Raw genomic sequence first — 19,536 nt, 5'->3', positions numbered from 1 at the left:
TGAGAGTCCAGTCCATAGTGGATCTAACATAATAGTGTGGGAGTCCAGTCCATAGTGGATCTAACATAATAGTGTGAGAGTCCAGTCCATAGTGGATCTAACATAATAGTGTGAGAGTCCAGTCCATAGTGGATCTAACATAATAGTGTGAGAGTCCAGTCCATAGTGGATCTAACATAATAGTGAGAGTCCAGTCCATAGTGGATCTAACATAATAGTGAGAGTCCAGTCCATAGTGGATCTAACATAATAGTGAGAGTCCAGTCCATAGTGGATCTAACATAATATTGAGAGTCCAGTCCATTGTGGATCTAACATAATAGTGAGAGTCCAGTCCATAGTGGATCTAACACAATAGTGTGAGAGTCCAGTCCATAGTGGATCTAACATAATAGTGTGAGAGTCCAGTCCATAGTGGATCTAACATAATAGATAGAGTCCAGTCCATAGTGGATCTAACATAATAGTGTGAGAGTCCAGTCCATAGTGGATCTAACATAATAGTTAGAGTCCAGTCCATAGTGGATCTAACATAATAGTGAGAGTCCAGTCCATAGTGGGGCCAGCAGGAGACCATCCCGAGCGGAGATGGGTCAGCAGCACAGAGACGTCCTCACCCCTTGCACAGGCGAGCGGTCCACCCCGGGTCCCGACTCTGGACAGCCAGCACTTCATCCATGGCCACCGGACCTGTGCTGCCCCCCCCCCCCCCTCCACAAGGGAGAGGGGGGCAGAAAAGAAAAGAAACGGCAGATCAACTGGTCTAAAAAGGGGTCTATTTAAAGGCTAGAGTATACAAATGAGTTTTAAGATGGGACTTAAATGGGAGAGGAATGCATCTTTATAATATACAGTTTTAAACAACAAATACACAATTAGCATTAATACTATATATATATATATATATATTTTAATATTATTGTAATTTTTTTGCAATTACCTAAATATATCATTTCAAAATTGTACCACCAGCATTTTGTGCAGGAGCACTTTTCTCTTTAAATTCTGTCATTTTTGGCTTTACAGATGCCAGGTCCACTGACAGGCACGTGGAGTAATGTGTACATACGGCGACAATTACTTTCAACACGACAGCGTTGGGGACAAGTGATTGCGTGCCGCCAGCCGTACACGAAGGCAATGTGCCGCCTGCATCGTGAGTGCAGGTTTGCAGTCTTCTAATGAAGGAGCTAAACTTCCTTATAAGGTTAAGTCATTCCTTCACACTTGCCTGAATGGCCGCCGCCCCACCTGCAAATAGTGGGTGCAGCAAAAATGACTACAGTGTTGGATGTGCTAACTCAGAGATGCTATCCAGAGCAATACGCCTCTGCATGCTTCTCACTGCCTTCTGATTCGTTCATTCACACCTAATAAAACCAAATTAGGCCCGCATTCCTTCACTGACTGCTGCCTGTGGGTTTGGCTTCCTTCTTCTTTTTTTTTTTTTTTTTTTTTTTTTTTTTTTTTGCCAAAGTTAGCAAAAAGCAGGTCCATGCAAGAAGAGACTGTAGCTCAGCTAATGGGAAAGAGGTCAGATTGTGAGATAGAGGCCCTGCAAAAGATATTGTTAACCAGTGGAATGCTTTTTTGTGTATATGAACACATGTATCAAATGAACGGATACACACCAAAAAGTGTGGCCATTTGAGGACAGATAGATAGATAGACAGATAGATAGATAGATAGATAGATAGATAGATAGATAGATAGATAGATAGATAGATAGATAGATAGATAGATAGATAGATAGATAGATAGATAGATAGATAGATAGATAGATAGATAGATAGATAGATAGATAGATAGATAGATAGATAGATAGATAGATAGATAGATAGATAGATAGATAGATAGATAGATAGAAGGTCTTTATTGTCATTGCACAAGTACAACGAAACTTTGTTTTCAGCACAAACCCGTTCAAGATTAGACAAACAAACAGTGTACAGGGTTACAGAACAGGACCGCTGATGGGTCGCCATAAGGCGCCCCGTAAAAGATGGGAAAAAGGTTAAACGCTGGGGAAAAAGATGAGTAAAAATAATACAATCTAGACTGGGCTCCTAAGGGGGCCTAGTCTGGAGTGGGGAAAAAAACCCTCCTACACATAAACACGTTACATTTAATCACGACAAACTCGCAATAGAGGGGCGGGGGAGTTGGGGCCCTGGAGGGCGACCGCTGCTATGAAGCGCTGCCAGCCGTCCATCACCCCGAGGGGAAACAAGCGGTGGTGAAGGCGTGGGTTGGGGGAGGGGTGTGTGTGTGTGCGTGTGTGCCCAATTGTCTTGGGTGTGGTGATGTGTCTTGTGTGTGATGATGTAATGTTTTTTATAGACTGAGGCCGATCTGCAAAAAGTTCGACTCCAGGTGTCGTCGAGGAGGGAGGGAGGTCAAAAGCGTCCATCATTGGGGTGTCCTCGGGGGTGTTTTTCAGAACAGCCTGGTCCTGTTTTCACAGCGTCAAGGCCATTCGAGGGAGTCAAATCGTAGATTAGGATGTTTGTTTTCCGCGAGCAGACAAAACAATGACTTGTCTGTTCTATTCGTCCATGCTGGGTGCTCTCAAATTCAATTAAATGTTCCTTTTCAACAAGCTTCTCCATGATGTGATCCATCTTGCGATTCGGTTCAGAAATCGCCACAGTCTGTGTTCCCACAGCCCTGCCCAAACCATCCGTTGCGACGAACAGCCTTTGGGCTCCTTGAGTGGGTGCCATCGTCTTACGAATTTGACGATACACCAGAGCAATGCCCAGCCCAATCAGCAGGTGCCCCGCGATCACGGTTCCAAATAGGTAGATGTCTTCCACGTCCTCGATGGAAAGGACTGAGAGGCAAATGTATCTGCCGTTTATCCCAGGAATCTCTCACGTACCCCACAGCAACGGTTCCATCAGGGCAGCCAGGCTCCCCCGAACCTCTTTTCCTCGTCGAAAAGATTTTGTCAATTGCGTCGAGAGTCCAGCTGATCATTTCCATGTCTGATGTTTAGATTTGAGGACAGCGCAAAGAAAGAGGCTTCAAAAAAGTTCAGACAAGACAAAAACAAAGAGAGCAAGCTGGGAGAAGAGGGAGCGGAAAAAAATGTGACCGCCCTCACCAGAGGCAAGACAGAATTTTTTTTAAATAATAATAATAAAAATAATTCTAAAAAAAAACAGTTGACATTTTGCACTTTCTTATCAAATATTAAACTTCTCCGCGAGTACATAAAAAGCAAGAGTACAATAGCATGCAAACATTCTTAAATTTCCTGTCAAACTGCTTTCAAGTTTAGATGGTAGTTTTTATTATTATTATAATTTTTTAATTTTTATTAATGGTTGTGATGTTGATGGATATGATGAGTGGTATTAACGCTGATTTGTTTGTGTGTTGTTGTTTGATGTTTTAATCAATGTTATTGACATTTATTATCGTTATTATTATTGATACTGTTGTTAATATTATTATTTTTTGTTTGACCTTTTTTTTTTCAGTGTTTGTGTGTCGTCTCAATTGCTGTAGATTGGTATGCTAAGTGTGGCAGGGCTAGGAATGGTCTAAAATTGGGATTTTTCTATACAGTGATATTTTATTTGACTAATTAATATTCTGTGTAATTAAAAAAAAAATGTATGTAATAATACCAATCACTAATAATAAGATAATGTTATTCTATATTTATTTTATATATATTATTATTATTTACATTGGATTTTATTTACTATAAATTCATTAAATGTTACAATAATTTAATTTGTATTCATCATAAAAAATAGTAATCAGTAATACACTACAAATATATTGTGAATTAATCAAAAATATATCATGTTTATTATGCTTTAACTGGTAATTAATTATACTAAATTAAATCTTAATACAAATATATTCAGATATTTAATACAATAGTATTGAGTAACAACAATAATAAATGTTAATAATTAAAAAACGTAATATATTGATTACAATTGTATTACGTATTTTTTATGTATTATATATTAGTATGAATTATTGATATAAAGATACATTACTCTAACTAATTTTATATGAATGTCATTTTAAAAAATGATTTTAATTATTACCCATTGATAAAAATCTTCAAATGCAGTTAATGCAGTTTTTTGTCACGCATGCAGCACAACATTGGTGAAACAGTAGTGTGTGTGTGTGTGTGTGTGTGTGTGTGTGTGTGTGTGTGTGTGTGTGTGTGTGTGTGTGTGTGTGTGTGTGTGTGTGTGTGTGTGTGTGTGTGTGTGTGTGTGTGTGTGTGTGTGTGTGTGTGTGGCAGGGAAGTTTTGATGGAAGGCAGCATTACTTAGTCGACTTCGAGTCAAAAAGCTGCTCTTATTATCATATTCTACATGTCAAAGATCATATTTTACACATGTCAAAGCAGTAACTCCTACAAGATAAATGATAGCTCATTTTTCACCTTTTATTTACTGTACCCTAAGGAAAATTCCGGTGCAAAGAAAAAAGTGCCTCAATGCAGAAAAAAAAGAGGTCCGTGAAGTCCTTTTAAAGGAGTCATGTCATAATTAGAGTTTTGACTTGAGGAAAGGTACATAATCATTGCCTTCTAAATAACCTCCACATGGCTCCGAGTTTGTGTTAGCTGTCAAGGAAACAACTGGTTGTTGTTGTTTATGAGGCATTAGTGAGTTCCCATGAAAGGAACAAGCCAATACGGACTTAAATCAACAACTCGTTCACTAAAGACACATAAGCACCAACCAACTAACCCTGTTGGGTGTGTGTTGTTATTTTTATCAGCCATCCATCATTCAGACATTCATCAATCAATCAATGTTTTGTATAGCCCTAAATCACAAGTGCCTCAAAGGGCTGCACAAGCCACAACGACATCCGCGGTACAGAGCCCACATAAGGGCAAGGAAAAACTCACAACCCCAATGGGACGTCGATGGTATAACAATGAGAATTAATAGGACATATTGCTCTTCCAATTACAAATAAAAGTACCGTTTTCACCCCCAAGTATAAGATGTTTTTGTCTCATATTTGAATAAGTATGAATTGTATTCAAATAACATTTTGACCAGCAAACACACAAAACATTGCTTTTATTTGTGTGTGCATTTACACTGCCACTTGTTGCTAGGGAGACTTGCCATGTAAAAACTACCTTATTTAATATTTTCTTGGGCGAAATTTGTTAGAATAACTATTCATAAATTATTACACAACTCTTATGCTTAAAGGCCGTTGCTATAGTTATTATCAATTGTGCTGAAGTTGTACTTTTCTATCTGTGCAAAGGGACATCGTCTCGTATCAGTGTTTGTGTCCAGACCCGGCCTGCTGACTGCCAAGGCCGAACATCGAGTACCGTGACGCAGACAAAGCAGAGACAGGGCGATATCACGAGGGTCAGCACATTTGCATTTCTGAATAATCATATATTGTGTCTAACTGGGGCTGCTGAAATGACCCCCCTTCCTTCGGCAGCAGCCGCAGTGATGTAACCAGGGACCTCCCAAATAAATAGAGGAGCAGGTGGGAACTGGACCTTAGAGCGTAGGTTGGATCTGTAACTAAGAGTACAGCCCCAAACGTCTCTCCTCATTGAGCCAAATTGAACTCTGTCTCTGCATGATTCCTTGCTTCTTGTCTGTTTAATAAATGTATTATTACTAACATTCTAAATTATATCCCCTAAACGTCTCAAGACTGAAAATACAGTATCTCAAGATACAAGTTTAATTGGTTCTGTGACCAAGCTCTTAACTCAAAACATTCATATTTCAACCAATCAGCATTGCCATTTGAAATGAATTGAAATAATTGTGGGTGGGGATTGCGCCCCTCCAAAACACCACCACATTTTGAACATGTAGCGTGCAATTTTAAAAAGAAAAACAAACTTTTAGGTAAGAAATATTTTGTGTTGGGTGTTTTGTTGGTTAGGTGTTTTGTTATTGGACTTTTATGTCCATAACAAACACCATGTTCAAGCATAAGACTGTCCGTATGTGCACCTGGAACCAGCACACCCTGGGCCGCAGTTTGATGATCGACTTTGTGGTTGTGTCGTCGGACTTGCGGTCCCATGTCTTCGACACTCGGGAGAGGGCCGGAACTTTCAACCGATCAGTTGGCTCCATCGCTGGGGAAGGATTCTGGTCAGACCTGGCAAACCCAAACACATTGTGAGGGTCTGCTTGGAACATCTGGCAGAGTCTCCTGTCAGAGAGACTTTCAATACCCACCTCTGGAAGTATCTTGAAGATGAACATTTATTTCAAGACACGGGCAAAAAACAAACTTCATTAACATTATACGGATTCACCCGGCCACACTCTCCGATCGATATAGAGCTGCAAAAAAACGTTTTTTTTGTCAGCATTCATGCCACTGCATGTCGCAAGTCGGTGTTATTAGATTATAAGTATTTGTATAAGATTGTACGGAAATAATACTTTATCCTGCCTGATCTTGTTTCCTTTAAAGAAGTTTTAATGTAGCTGTCTTTTTATGCCACAGTTAAGCTGTCAATCAATGGTCCATCGAAGACAAGTATTTAGTTTCCTGACATCAGAGCAGTCAAGGCGTTGAGGGGATCCGGTTTGGTGGCTGCAGGATTAGGTCTCTGCTTTTTGCAGATGATGTGGTCCTGATGGCTTCATCTGGCCAAGATCTTAAACTCTCACTGGATCGGTTCGCAGCCGAGTGTGAAGCAACTGGGATGAGAATCAGCACCTCCAAGTCAGAGTCCATTGTTCTCGCCCGGAAAAGGGTGGAGTGCCATCTCTGGGTTGGGGAGGAGATCTTGCCCCAAGTGGAGGAGTTCAAGTACCTCAGAGTCTTATTCATGACTGAGGGAAGAGTGGATGGTGAGATCGGCAGGCGGATCGGTGCGGCGTCTTCAGTAATGCGGACGCTGTATCGATCCGTTGTGGTGAAGAAGGAGCTGAGCCGTAAAGCAAAGCTTTCATTTTACCGCTCGATCTACATTCCCATCCTCACCTATGGTCATGAGCTTTGGGTTATGACCGAAAGGACAAGATCACGGGTACAAGCGGCCCAAATGAGTTTCCTCCACCGGGTGGCGGGGCTCTCCCTTAGAGATAGGATGAGAAGCTCTGTCATCCGGGAGGAGCTCAAAGTAAAGCCGCTGCTCCTCCACATGGAGAGGAGCCAGATGAGGTGGTTCGGGCATCTGGTCAGGATGCCACCCGAACGCCTCCCTAGGGAGTTGTTTCGGGCACGTCCGACCGGTAGGAGGCCACGGGGAAGACCCAGGACGCGTTGGGAAGACTATCTTTCCCGGCTGGCCTGGGAAAGCCTCGGGATCCCCCGGGAGGAGCTGGACGAAGTGGCTGGGGACAGAGGTAAGTCTGGGCTTCCCTGCTTAGGCTGCTGCCCCCCGAGACCCGAGCTCGGATAAGCGGAAGAAGATGGATGAAAGGATGGACATCAGAGCAAGTGGGAAGGTATTAGACAAGAACACTTGGCACTAAAGGCTAAGCAGGAAGCAGCCAAAGTTGTTCCGTAGCCTGATAGCTTATACATAATGTCCAAATAAGGACATCCACCTCACTGTGATGTCACAACATAGCCAGACTGCAAAACCCCCCAAACAGAGGCAACCAAAAGCGGGTGCAAGGTCACGCCCGAACGCATGAACCCTTTAACCCTTGTGTAATGTTCATATTGTTGTTACTCAGCCAGCGTTTGTGGGTCTGATGGACGCTTGGCATTTTGTGGCTTTTAATGCCTCAAAATCAAACACTTTTATGTTAAAATACTGAGCAGGTGTTTACCTTATCCCAATAAACATCTGTTCAGTATTTTAACATAAAAGTGTTAAAATAAGTTTACCTTATCCCAATAAACATCTGTTCAGTATTTGAACATAAAAGTGTTTGATTGTGAGGCATTAAAAGCCACAAAATGCAACGGGTCCATCAGACCCACAAACGCTGGCTGAGTAACAACAATATGAACGTTGCACGGAACATTTCTCTGCCAGTTTCTGCATCCAACAGGGATTCTTCTTTTGTGTTTCTGCACCTGCGGTTCCCACACAAGGTTGCAACATTGTTTGTCAACACTGTCTGCTCTCATTTTCTCGCACATTTGACCCTCTGATGTTCTGTGTACCTACTCTGTCCTCCTCCTGTCTAGGCCTGCTGTGTGTGTGTGTGTGTGTGTGTGTGTGTGTGTGTGTGTGTGTGTGTGTGTGTGTGTGTGTGTGTGTGTGTGTGTGTGTGTGTGTGTGTGTGTGTGTGTGTGTGTGTGTGTGTGTGGTACACAGAACATCAATTTCCACACTTCTATTAGCCCCGGGTCCAGTGGACCCGGACATCTTATATGTAATATAAATGTGTAGGGGGGGTGTATGGTGTGTGGTCATTAAATATGTATTCTGATATATGTTCTTCACAGAAAATGAGCCAAAGCCACTGAGTCTCAGTTTCAAAAATTAATTAATTGTATCATTTTTCTTTTAATAAAACCCTTGTATCATGTTGAAAAAAAATGACATTGATTATGTTGCGGGTCATTTTGACCCGTACTGTGTAAATGCACTCAAAACAGTCAAGAAAACTGGTTCAACCAATAACAACTTCATTTTAGGTTATATAAACATTTAGAAAAGTGACATACAATACATTTTTATTTCCAACACTATATTTAAGAAATACTTTAACTTCAACTTTAACTTCATCCCAGCTAACTTCAACATTTTCAATGTTCTCCAAATGTTCTTCAACATTTTCAATGCTCTCCACATGATGGACAAAATGTTACTTTGTGCTTTCTGCAGATGTAATTCTTGCATTTCACACAAGAGGTACTTGTTTTACTGTCCTCTCGGGAGGGACATACCTGGCATCTTTTCCTTTTCTTTCCACCTGTGTCCACTGGATGTTGATTGTGTGAGGTTGGGTTGGGTGACCTGAGTTTGACCTTTTCAATGACAGCTGCAGCTGCCGGGGATCGAGCTGGCCTGGCTCGCGTCTGGATCTTGGGAGTGACAAGTGCTTTGCCGAGTTCTTCCAGGAAAAGCTGACGTCTGTACAATTTGCCGGCATTCCATTTCTGGTCGATTGCAGTCCACAGGACATAGGCATTGTAAGCAGACACGTCCACAATGTTGTGGAAAATCACCAAAGGCCAACGGGCTGTCTTGCGCTGGCAGCTGTACGTTGCTGTGACTTTGTCCAGATTGTCAACTCCTCCTTTGGTGGAGTTATAATCCAGGATCATTTCATGTCTTCTCTTGTGCTCAAAGATGCATCTGTGTGCATTGTACTCTTTACAAGAACATTCTTGTTTCTCTTTGGGCAGTATGAAACAACTGTTGCTTTCTCAGCGAAAGCAAATATTGAGGAATGCAGAGGTCTGCCCTGCATCTTCAGAATTTCGGTGGGAAGTTCTGGCTTATTTTTTCTGACTGTTCCCAACATGGACAGCTTTCTCTTCTGAAGTTCATCTCCAAGGCGGTAGGATGTAAAGAAATTGTCACATGTGATGGTATGACCTTGCAGCCCTTCACTCATTCCCAGCACCACACGCATCCCCTGATTCTTCTCAGATGTTCCTCCAGGTAGCTTTCCAGTGCATACTTGCTTATTCCATGCATAGCTGGATTTTGCATCACAGGCTGCCCATATTTTGATGCCATACTTGGCGGGCTTGTTGGGCATGTACTGTCGGAAAGGACAGCGCCCCCTGAATGGAACAAGGTGCTCATCTACAGTAACATGGGGACCAGGATTGTACAACAAAGGTACATTTTCAACCCTTTTATCCCACACATCTCTGATCGCAGCTAGTTTGTCTCTTTCACGTCGACCAGCTCTGGTGTCGCGGTTGTCAAAGCGGATCACACGAGATATCATGTGGAATGTCTCCAGAGACATTGTTAGGATTGGGTATCGAGTATCGAGTATCGATTGGAACCGGGACAAACTTTCCGATTCTCCCGGAATCGTTCAAAAGTTTAAATTTCGATTCCTAGTTTCGATACCCAGCTCGCCGACCGGAAAAAAAGAATAAGTCCGCCGACCGGAAGAAGAAGCCGCTGAACACCAACGAAGAAGCGCCCACCGCCGGAAGTGTTAGCATAGCCGAGCCTATGTAGCCGAGGAAGTCAGTCGGCGGTCGAAAGTGTGGCTTTATTTTACTAAAAAAAAGGAAATATCGGCAAAATGTAACACGTGCGACAGGACTGTTTCGTGCTTAGGAGGGTGCACGTCGAACATGATGAAGCACCTCCGAGTTCATGGAGTACAAATAAATGCGTGTCCCGTCTTCGACGCGCTGCGCCGACCGTCCTCCTCTGCCTCCGACGCCCAGCCTGGCACCTCGGTGACTGCACTGCAGTCCGAATCCGGTAAGTAAAACAATATATATGCAATAAATAATGTGTTTTGCGCCAACGTTGAGGCAGCTAACAAATTAGCCCGCATATTTTTTCATAGACAATTTACAACCTGCTAGCCAGGCTCCGCGATGTGCTCAACGTACTCCGTTCACCGTAGCGGCAATGGGGAAGATGTCGGTGCCACAGACGGAAGAGTGCCACATAAAGGTCACCGCGGACATAGTCAAAAGACTGCATCCCTTTTCAGAGGTGGAATCTCCAACATTTAGGTTAGTTAAGCAATAACGTTAGAGCTAAGCTAATTGAACAGCAACATTACATGTTTGTTTATGTTTGCAGGGATATGGTGAAAACTCTCAACCCAAAATACATACCACCTTCCAGAGACTACCTGTCAAACACATTGATCCCGGCATGGTACAAGAAGAATCGGAATCGAGAATCGTCAGGAATCGGAATCGAAACAAAGAATCGGAATCGGAATCGTACGAATTCAAACGATACCCAACCCTAGACATTGTTGCACGAAAGATTGGCCTTCCATTCTCTTCATTCCATAGACTTGCAGTGGCTTCTCCCTTTGACCTGTACACTCCAGCTAATAACTGAACTCCAATGTAAGCATGCAAGTCAGTCTGATCCAGTGGCTTCCATTTCTCTTGAAACACACGTCTCCCCTCCAAGTTGGTCATTTCCAGTATAATCCTCTCTATTGGTGGGGATATGAAGAGCTGAAATGCTGATTGAATCTCATCAACTCGTGTGACAGCAAATCTTGTAGGACCGGGAGTCATTTTGATCACATTGGAGGATGATAGTCTGCCTCGGCTTGGGTGTGGTGTTGTTGACCATTTTATATTACCGTCCTTAGATGCCCATGTCCCCTCTGTGGATGATGATTGCTGCATTCCTTGGTTTTCATCTGTTGGAGGAACAACGGCAGACTCGTCCTCTGAATCCTCCTCATCGTAGGAAAATGGACAATCTGGATCAGCAATAACATTGTCCTCTGTCTCTGAAAAACCCTCTGTTTTTGAAATCTCTTCCTCTACATCACTATCCCAGTTAAAAATCAGTGATAAAGCCTCCTCAGATGTCATCATTCTGGAGCTCATTTTTGGTGAGTTTGTCAAAGAGATGACATGAGAACAGTGACAAGGACAAGTGTGAGAAAGTTCCCTCTCTTCACACACCTGGCTGTGGGTCTCAGAGGCAATCAAACTACAAACAATTGTACATCAAAGTAAAAAGTACAGCATAGAGACATGTTTATTTTGGATCTGAACAGCTGTTTACCCACATCAAAGTGTCTGGGTCAAAATGACCCGCAACATCATCTTTGGAGTAGAAGCATTTAAGTCCCATCTTAAAACTCATTTGTATAATCTAGCCTTTAAATAGACCCCCCTTTTTTAGACCAGTTGATCTGCCGTTTATTTTCTTCTCTCCTCTTCTCCCCTGTCCCTTGCGAGGGGGAGTTGCATAGGTCCGGTGGCCATGGATGAAGTGCTGGCTGTCCAGAGTCGGGACCCCGGGTGGACCACTAGCCTGTGCATCGGTTGGGGACATCTCTGCGCTGCTGACCCGTCTCCGCTCGGGATGGTTTCCTGTTGGCCCCGCTGTGGACTGGACTCCCGCTGATGTGTTGGATCCACTGTGGACTGGACTTTCACAATGTTATGTCAGACCCACTCGACATCCATTGCTTTCGGTCTCCCCTAGACAACGGGGTGGGGGGGGGGGGGGGGGGTTACCCACATATGCGGTCCTCTCCAAGGTTTCTCATAGTCATTCACCGACGTCCCACTGGGGTGAGTTTTTCCTTGCCCGTATGTGGGCTCTGTACCGAGGATGTCGTTGTGGCTTGTACAGCCCTTTGAGACACTTGTGATTTAGGGCTATATAAATAAACATTGATTGATTGATTGATTGAATCAACTCTAGACAGACGTTCCACTACACATCAAAGTGTCCAGATTTTACACACCAGTTCATGACCCTAGATGAGGAAAAGTCACCAAATTTCAGCAAGAAAAAGAAAGGATAATCAGTACTTTGATCAACACAAAAACTGAAATGGGTCAAATTGACCCTAAATGAAAACGGGTCCCACAGACCCGAACACCACACAAGGTTGGGTGTTTTTTAACAGGGGTATCCAACATTGTAACAACTATTGTAAGTCTGAAAAAAAAAATTATAAATCCTAATTTTAAAAAAAAGGACATTTTTGATGTTGTCTTTGCTTTGGTAGCTTGGCAGCACGTTAGCATGTCTACCTCCACAGCTCGATGGTCTGCGGGATCTCTCGATGCCACATCCCAAAAAACATGCATGGTGAATGTGAGTGTGAAAAGTGTCAAACCAGGCAGAAATGAAAGGAGACATTCAGGGTTAATGTTTGATACGCATGGAGGTGTGGTTTTTACCTTCAGGTGCTTTGCGTTCTTGAATGACAGATCTGGCCTTTTAATTGCCAAGCCCTCACCTGAAGTGGCAGGGAAGAGTGGAAATGTAAACCCACATGAGATGGTAAAATGTAACTTTAGGGTTTTGTGTTTACAGTACCTGGGGAAACTATAGTAGGCTTAACCCTGTATGCAGTGGTTGCGAGGTTGGATCCGAAACATCGCATTGCAGTGATGTGAGCAAGTCGGTTCTCTCTTTGCAGACGTGGCTGTGTGTGCGGCGCCGCGGGCTGATGCAGCTGCAGCGAGTCTTATGTAACAAGACCCCAGCAAGTCACTTCACGCAGCGACACGAGCAGGCCGAGGCGAAGAACCATCCAATGGCTTAATTTAATAAAAGCAAAGCGAAAAATTCTCGGCTCATGTGGTCGGATTTACAGCACACTCTTCAGCACGCCCGAGGGGGCTCGCCGCTACCGGGTTTTAAACGTTGTGCAACACTTGCAGGAAAATTAATTTGCAGAGGAATTTTTACACACAAAAGTTAGGATTACGAGCCCTGGAAATGATTTAATCAACACATTTGGAGGATGTTCATTAGGGTTGCAAAGGGGTGGAAAGTTTCCGGTAAATGTCCGGAAACTTTCTGGAAATTTACCACGGGAAGTTAAGTTCGGGAAGTTTGGAAATATTGACCATTTTTTGATTATTCAAAATTATTATTTATTATTATTATTATTATTATTATTATTATTATTATTTTTATCGTGTATATATATATATATATATGTATATATATATATATATATATATATATATATATATATATATATATATATATACATATATATATATATATATATATATATATATATATATATATATATATATATATATATATATATATATATATATATATATATATATATACTACAGTTCAAAAGTTTGGGGTCACCCAAACAATTTTGTGTTTGAGCCTTCATTTCTAAGAACAAGAATAGACTGTCGAGTTTCAGATGAAAGTTCTCTTTTTCTGGCCATTTTGAGCGTTTAATTGACCCCACAAATGTGATGCTCCAGAAACTCCATCTGCTCAAAGGAAGGTCCGTTTTGTAGCTTCTGTAACGAGCTAAAGTGTTTTCAGATGTGTGAACATGATTGCACAAGTACTGGCTTTCAGTAGGCCTTTATTTTAATGGTTGGGAATCAGCTGAGAAATGTAAGGGTAATTGAACAAAAACACATGCTTTTTTCACAACATCGCCATCTACTGGATGTGGTGGAGCACTGATGCAAAAATCTCTGCGTCTGACGATGCATCAAATGTCCTGTCCTCCCTTTGCACTGACCTCGCCCCGCTAAATAAACGTGGAAATAGTTTGGCCGTCATCCAAATCGTGTAAGTCGTCTGGCAAAGTTTGTCCAAAAGCGTTTGGACTGTACAAGTGGAGTGGCATTTTTTTCCACTCCCACTCACATAATCACAGATTATTGTGTTGGTTGAAATGAAATAAATATTTGTTCTAAAATGCTTGTTCAGCTTTGCCATTCTGCTCTCGGCAAAGGCGTGGTTGGCAAAGATCAGAGCTGTAGAAAGACATACAGAGTACGAACGATATTAGGAATCTGTATTGTTAATGATATTTCCACTATCACCTGTGTGGATTTGTTTTTTATTTAGGCTTTTTTTTTGCCTTTCAAAATGTTCCCATTTATGTAATTTAATAGCAATAAATCCTTCCTATGTGTTGGACACACGCCACAAACACACCCATCTTTTTTGTGTTGATGTGAAAGAGATGCTAATACTCGATGAAATGAGTCATGACCACACCTTGATATCACAGAACATGAATGCATCAATGTGGACATCTCCGGGGAGACCAACTTCTTAAGCAGAACATGGAAAAATGTCCTACAATCTGGAATTTGTCTGTAAAAAAACATGTTGTTCCCAATTGTTCCTTTCGTTTGTCCCCGCCTGAATTAAGAGGGTCATATGACCCCAGTGGAGGGCCGGGAGGTGGCAGTACAAGTACTTGGGAGTCCACTTGAACAGCAGACTGGACTGGAAGGACAACAGCAGAGCTGTATACAAGAGGAGGAAGCTTAGGTCCTTTAATGTGTGCAGCAAGCTCTTGGAGATCTGTTGTGGCCAGCCCTGTACTTTGCAGTGCTTTGTTGGGGGAGCAGCACCCACAAAATGGACTCAAACCGGATTGACAAACTGATCCGGAAAGCCGGCCAAACTATTGGCACGCAGTTGGAGGCGTTTGTGTCAGTGAGGGACAGGAGAACACTGGACAAACTGCTGGTAATTAATTTCATTGACAAGCAATTCTATTATGGTCATACTCTTGTTTGCTAGCGGCTCCGATTTCAGTACAATTGAAGATCTTTGCTCCTTCTCAACTCTGTGGTAATATTCTTTTCACAAAATACAACCAATAGTACGTTAATGTTCAATCTTACTTGTGGAAAGTAATCCCCCGATTACTATTTTCAACAGTCCGCTCATTGAAGATTGTCTCGGACAGTCGAACCAGGAACACTGGTACTCCTCAGGGCTGTGTACTCTCCCCCTTGCTCTTCTCCCTGTATACAAACTGCTGCACCTCCAGTCACCAATCCGTAAAACTGCTCAAGTTTGCGGATGACACCACCCTCATCGGGCTCATATCAAATGGCGATTAGTCCGCCTACAGGAGAGAGGTGGACCGGCTGAAGTCCTGGTGCAGCCTCAACAACCTGGAGCTGAACGCCCAGAAAACAGTGGAGATGATCATGGACTTCAGGAAAGTCACAGCCCCACCATCCCCCCTCACCCTGATTGACTCTCCCACCACCGTCCCCATTGTGGACTCCTTCCGTTTCTTGGGCACCACCATCACCCAGGACCTCAAGTGGGAGCCGACCATCAGCTCCCTCATCAAGAAGGCCCAGCAGAGGATGTACTTCCTGCGGCAGCTGAGGAAACTTAAGGTGCCGACCGAGATGCTGGTGCAGTTTTACTCAGCCATCATAGAGTCCATCCTGACCTCCTCCATCACAGTGTGGTTCCCCGGCGCCACAGTCCAGGATAAGAATAGACTGCAGCGCATCGTACGTGCTGCTGAGAAGGGGATTGGCTGCAAGCTCCCATCCCTCCAGGACTTGTTCTCCTCCAGGACCAGGAGGCGTGTGGGTCGGATCACAGCTGACTCTTCTCACCCTGGACACAAACTATTCTCCCCTCTCCCCTCAGGCAGGAGACTACGCTCCATCCAGACCCACACCTCCCGCCACCTGAACAGTTGTTTCCCCTTGGCCATCAGGCAAATGAACAAGAACTCCTAACAGTAGCTCCTTGAATTCCTTGAATTCCTTCTAAGTCTATCTGATAGCTCAGTTACAGCTCATTTTATTACCAAATATTTGTTATATGTGTTTTATGTTGCACGTTTGCACCAAGAGAAATTCCTACTTTGTGAACCCGTTCTCAAACAATGGCAATAAAACTATTCTGATTCTGATTTGTGCAGTAAAACGCTGAACACCATCTTTGTTTTCTACCTGTCAACTGTCAGTTTAGGCTGCTGGCCGGCTCCTCATCACCACTTCAAGATGGCGGCCGAAGTTCTCGCGTCACAGCAGCCAATGCTGCGTCTACTTATGGGATGTCTATGGTTGATGCCCTACAAGCCGGCGGCTGATTCTGCTTCGTCTCAAACTTGCTCAAAAGTCAATTCTAGATTATAATTAATGGATCTCTCACCTGGTAGTGTGACCAAAGACCCCAAAAGACGCTTCCTGCAGGAACTTTTTTTTAACCCTTCGTGAGGATTGCGATTGATTCTTCATCTAAACGGGATTATGTGAGGGTCGGCATCCCAGCGAGAGTGGAAATATTACAGTAAGTGTTTGTTTTATTATGGTTTAAAATGGTTAGTTTGTATGTGTAGCACCTAGCAACGCTGCTGGTGCAATAAAGTCATAATAAAGCTGCATCCAGATAGCAAACTTATTACTCATCCTCTTTGTGTTCGGGCTCAAAAATATAACGTCCTGGATCACTTTTACACTTACATATGACCGTTGAGAATGGAACTCACAGTATTACCTAAACAGTTCATAAAGGTTTTTTTGATGGACCCTGAGCATGATTGATCCTATTTCTCCTTGTTTGTCGTATATACGCTGATTATTTCTTTTGGAAAAACAGGCAGGAACGGAATGTGTTCGACCTTTAACCAGTTTCCACGAACCAAGCGAGAAAGAATATTTAGTTTCATGAATGATCAAGATGAAGTTTCTCATATTGCCAAGCTGTAACAGTGCTGTGCTTTAATTAGTCATTGTTAGATACTATTTGTTTCACCTGGTCTAGTCAGCCATGGCCTCTCCATGTGCTTCTTTGTCAGCCAATCAGAGCAAAGCCTACCGGCTGTGTCTAATTTATGTAATTAGTCTAATTATACCTTGGAAGCGTTCAGTTTCTGGTAAAGGACTGTTGTTGGATCTTGTTGTTTTGAGCTTTCAATGTTGTGCAAAGGCTTTGATCTGGAATATCGACTAAAAGCTAACTGGTACACATGTTTGTGATGATGATGCATCACTTTGACAGAATATCTCACGATGAAAATAAAAAAACATGAGCACTGACACGGTATTCTAGTGAAGTTCGAGAGAGGTACTTATTGGCCCAAACACTAAGCATATTATACCATTGGATTACTCTTATACATTGTCAGAATTTAATTTAAATTAATTGGATGGATGGATTAAGAATATTCTATTTAATTTAATTATATTACATTCTATTTTTATATTTTGTATTGAATTTTATTTTGATCCAAGTATTTTATTTTCTATGGCTAAAACAGTGATTTAAAATGAACCAATATTTTAAAAAAAGCACATTCAAAAATAAACTAGATGAGGCAATTCCTGAAGGAATTGCGTGTGAATGCTCCAATGCTGAAGTTGAACTGAAATGCTAAAAAAATGTAGTATGAATGTAAGAATGGTTTGAATGTTGAAGAGGTTAAATTTCCAGGAAAACCGGAATTTGGTTTGGAACTTGGGAAAGTGTGAGTTTTAATGTCCAGGATGAGTGAAATGTGTTGATGTTGGAATGGTTTGAATAGGTTGAAAAATGCGGAAATGGTGGAAGTTTGAAAAATGGCCAATTCAGTTTGAGTGGGGTAAATGTCCCTAAAAACTGGGAATTTTAGGAAATCCGGGAATTTTTTTTAGAATTGTTGAAGAAGAACACATAATTCCTGAACAGGCTGAATATTTCGAAGTTGATTAGGTTAGATGAAAAATGTGGGAGTTGTGGAATTTTGAAAAATGACCCATTCATTTTAATGGGAATTTCATAAAAATTGGGGAATTCCGGGCGGGAAAAGAAGGAATTTTTTTGAAAAAGATTAAAAAACTTGAATGTTCTGAATGGTTGGTGTTGGAATTTTTGTAATCGGTGGAAACATTTTCAAGTAGTAACATTTTTCATTGAGAAATGGCCTGGAATTTCGGAAAAAACGGGAATTTTTCCAGTTCGAAAAACAACTTTGTTTTTTGTCCTGATTAAGAGGGATGTTTTGTGTGAAGTGGGTTGAAAAATGTGGGAGGAGTAATCGTCAGATAAAAGGGTGGAAATTGAGTTTGGAAAATTGGGAATTCTGAGAATTCCTGGAATTTTTTGGAACTTGAAAGAAATTATATTTTGAATTTCCAGAATAAGTGGAATATGTTGAAGGTGGAATAGTTTGAATCAGTTGAAAAATGTGGAAATGGTGGAAGTTTGAAAAATGGCCAGTTCAGTTTGAGTGGGGTAAATGTCCCTAAAAACAGGGAATTCTAGGAAATCTGGGAATTTTTTTTAGAATTGTTGAAAGAGAGCACACAATTCCTGAACAGGCTGAATATTTTGAAGTTGAAACTGTTTTAATTAGATGAAAATTGTGGGAGTTGTGGGATTTTGAAAAATGTCCCATTCATTTCAATGGGAATTTCATAAAAATTGGGGAATTCCGGCCGGGAAAAGAAGGAATTTGTTTAAAAAGGTAAAAAAAAACTTTAATGTTCTGAATGGTTGGTGTTGGAATTTTTCAAAGCGGTCGAGAAATGTTGAAGTAGTAACATTTTTCATAGAGAAATGGTATTACGGAATGCCTGGAATTTCGGAAAAAATGGGAATTTTTCCAGTTTTAAAAGCAACTTTGTTTTATTGTCCAGATTAAGAGGAATGTTTTGTGTGAAGTGGGTTGAAAAATGTGGGAGGAGTAGTAGCCAGATAACAGGGTGGAAATAGGGTTTGGAAAACTGGGAATTCTAGGAAATCTGGGATTTTTTTTTAGAATTGTTGAAGGAGAGCACACAATTCTTGAACAGGCTGAATATTTCGAAGTTGAAACGGTTTAAATTACATGAAAAATGTGGGAGTTGTGGAATTTTGAAAAATGTCCCATTCATTTCAATGGGAATTTCATAAAAATTGGGGAATTCCGGGCGGGAAAAGAAGGATTTTTTTTGAAAAAGCCAAAAAAACTTGAATGATCTGAATGGTTGTTGTTGGAATTTTTGAAATTGGTAGAGAAATGTTGAAGTAGTAACATTTTTCATTGAGAAATGGTATTACGGAATGCCTGGAATTTCGGAAAGAAATTGAATTTTTCCAGTTAAAAAAACAACTTTGTTTTTTTTTCCAGATTAAGAGGAATATTTTGTGTGAAGTGGGTTGAAAAATGTGGGAGGAGTAGTAACCAGATAAAAGGGTGGGAATAGGGTTTGGAAAACTGGGAA

General features: G+C 41.7%; 1 pseudogene; it reads right to left on the bottom strand.

Annotated features, from left to right (window-relative positions):
• Nucleotides 1–8,730: 8,730 nt before the first annotated feature.
• LOC133654422 (piggyBac transposable element-derived protein 4-like) lies at nucleotides 8,731–11,445 on the bottom strand (annotated as a pseudogene).
• Between the last annotated feature and the right edge of the window lie 8,091 nt (nucleotides 11,446–19,536).

The sequence above is a fragment of the Entelurus aequoreus genome, linkage group LG07 (assembly GCF_033978785.1).
Source record: "Entelurus aequoreus isolate RoL-2023_Sb linkage group LG07, RoL_Eaeq_v1.1, whole genome shotgun sequence".
In the NCBI taxonomy this organism is placed as follows: domain Eukaryota; kingdom Metazoa; phylum Chordata; class Actinopteri; order Syngnathiformes; family Syngnathidae; genus Entelurus; species Entelurus aequoreus.
This window is presented reverse-complemented; position numbering and strand designations above follow the sequence as displayed.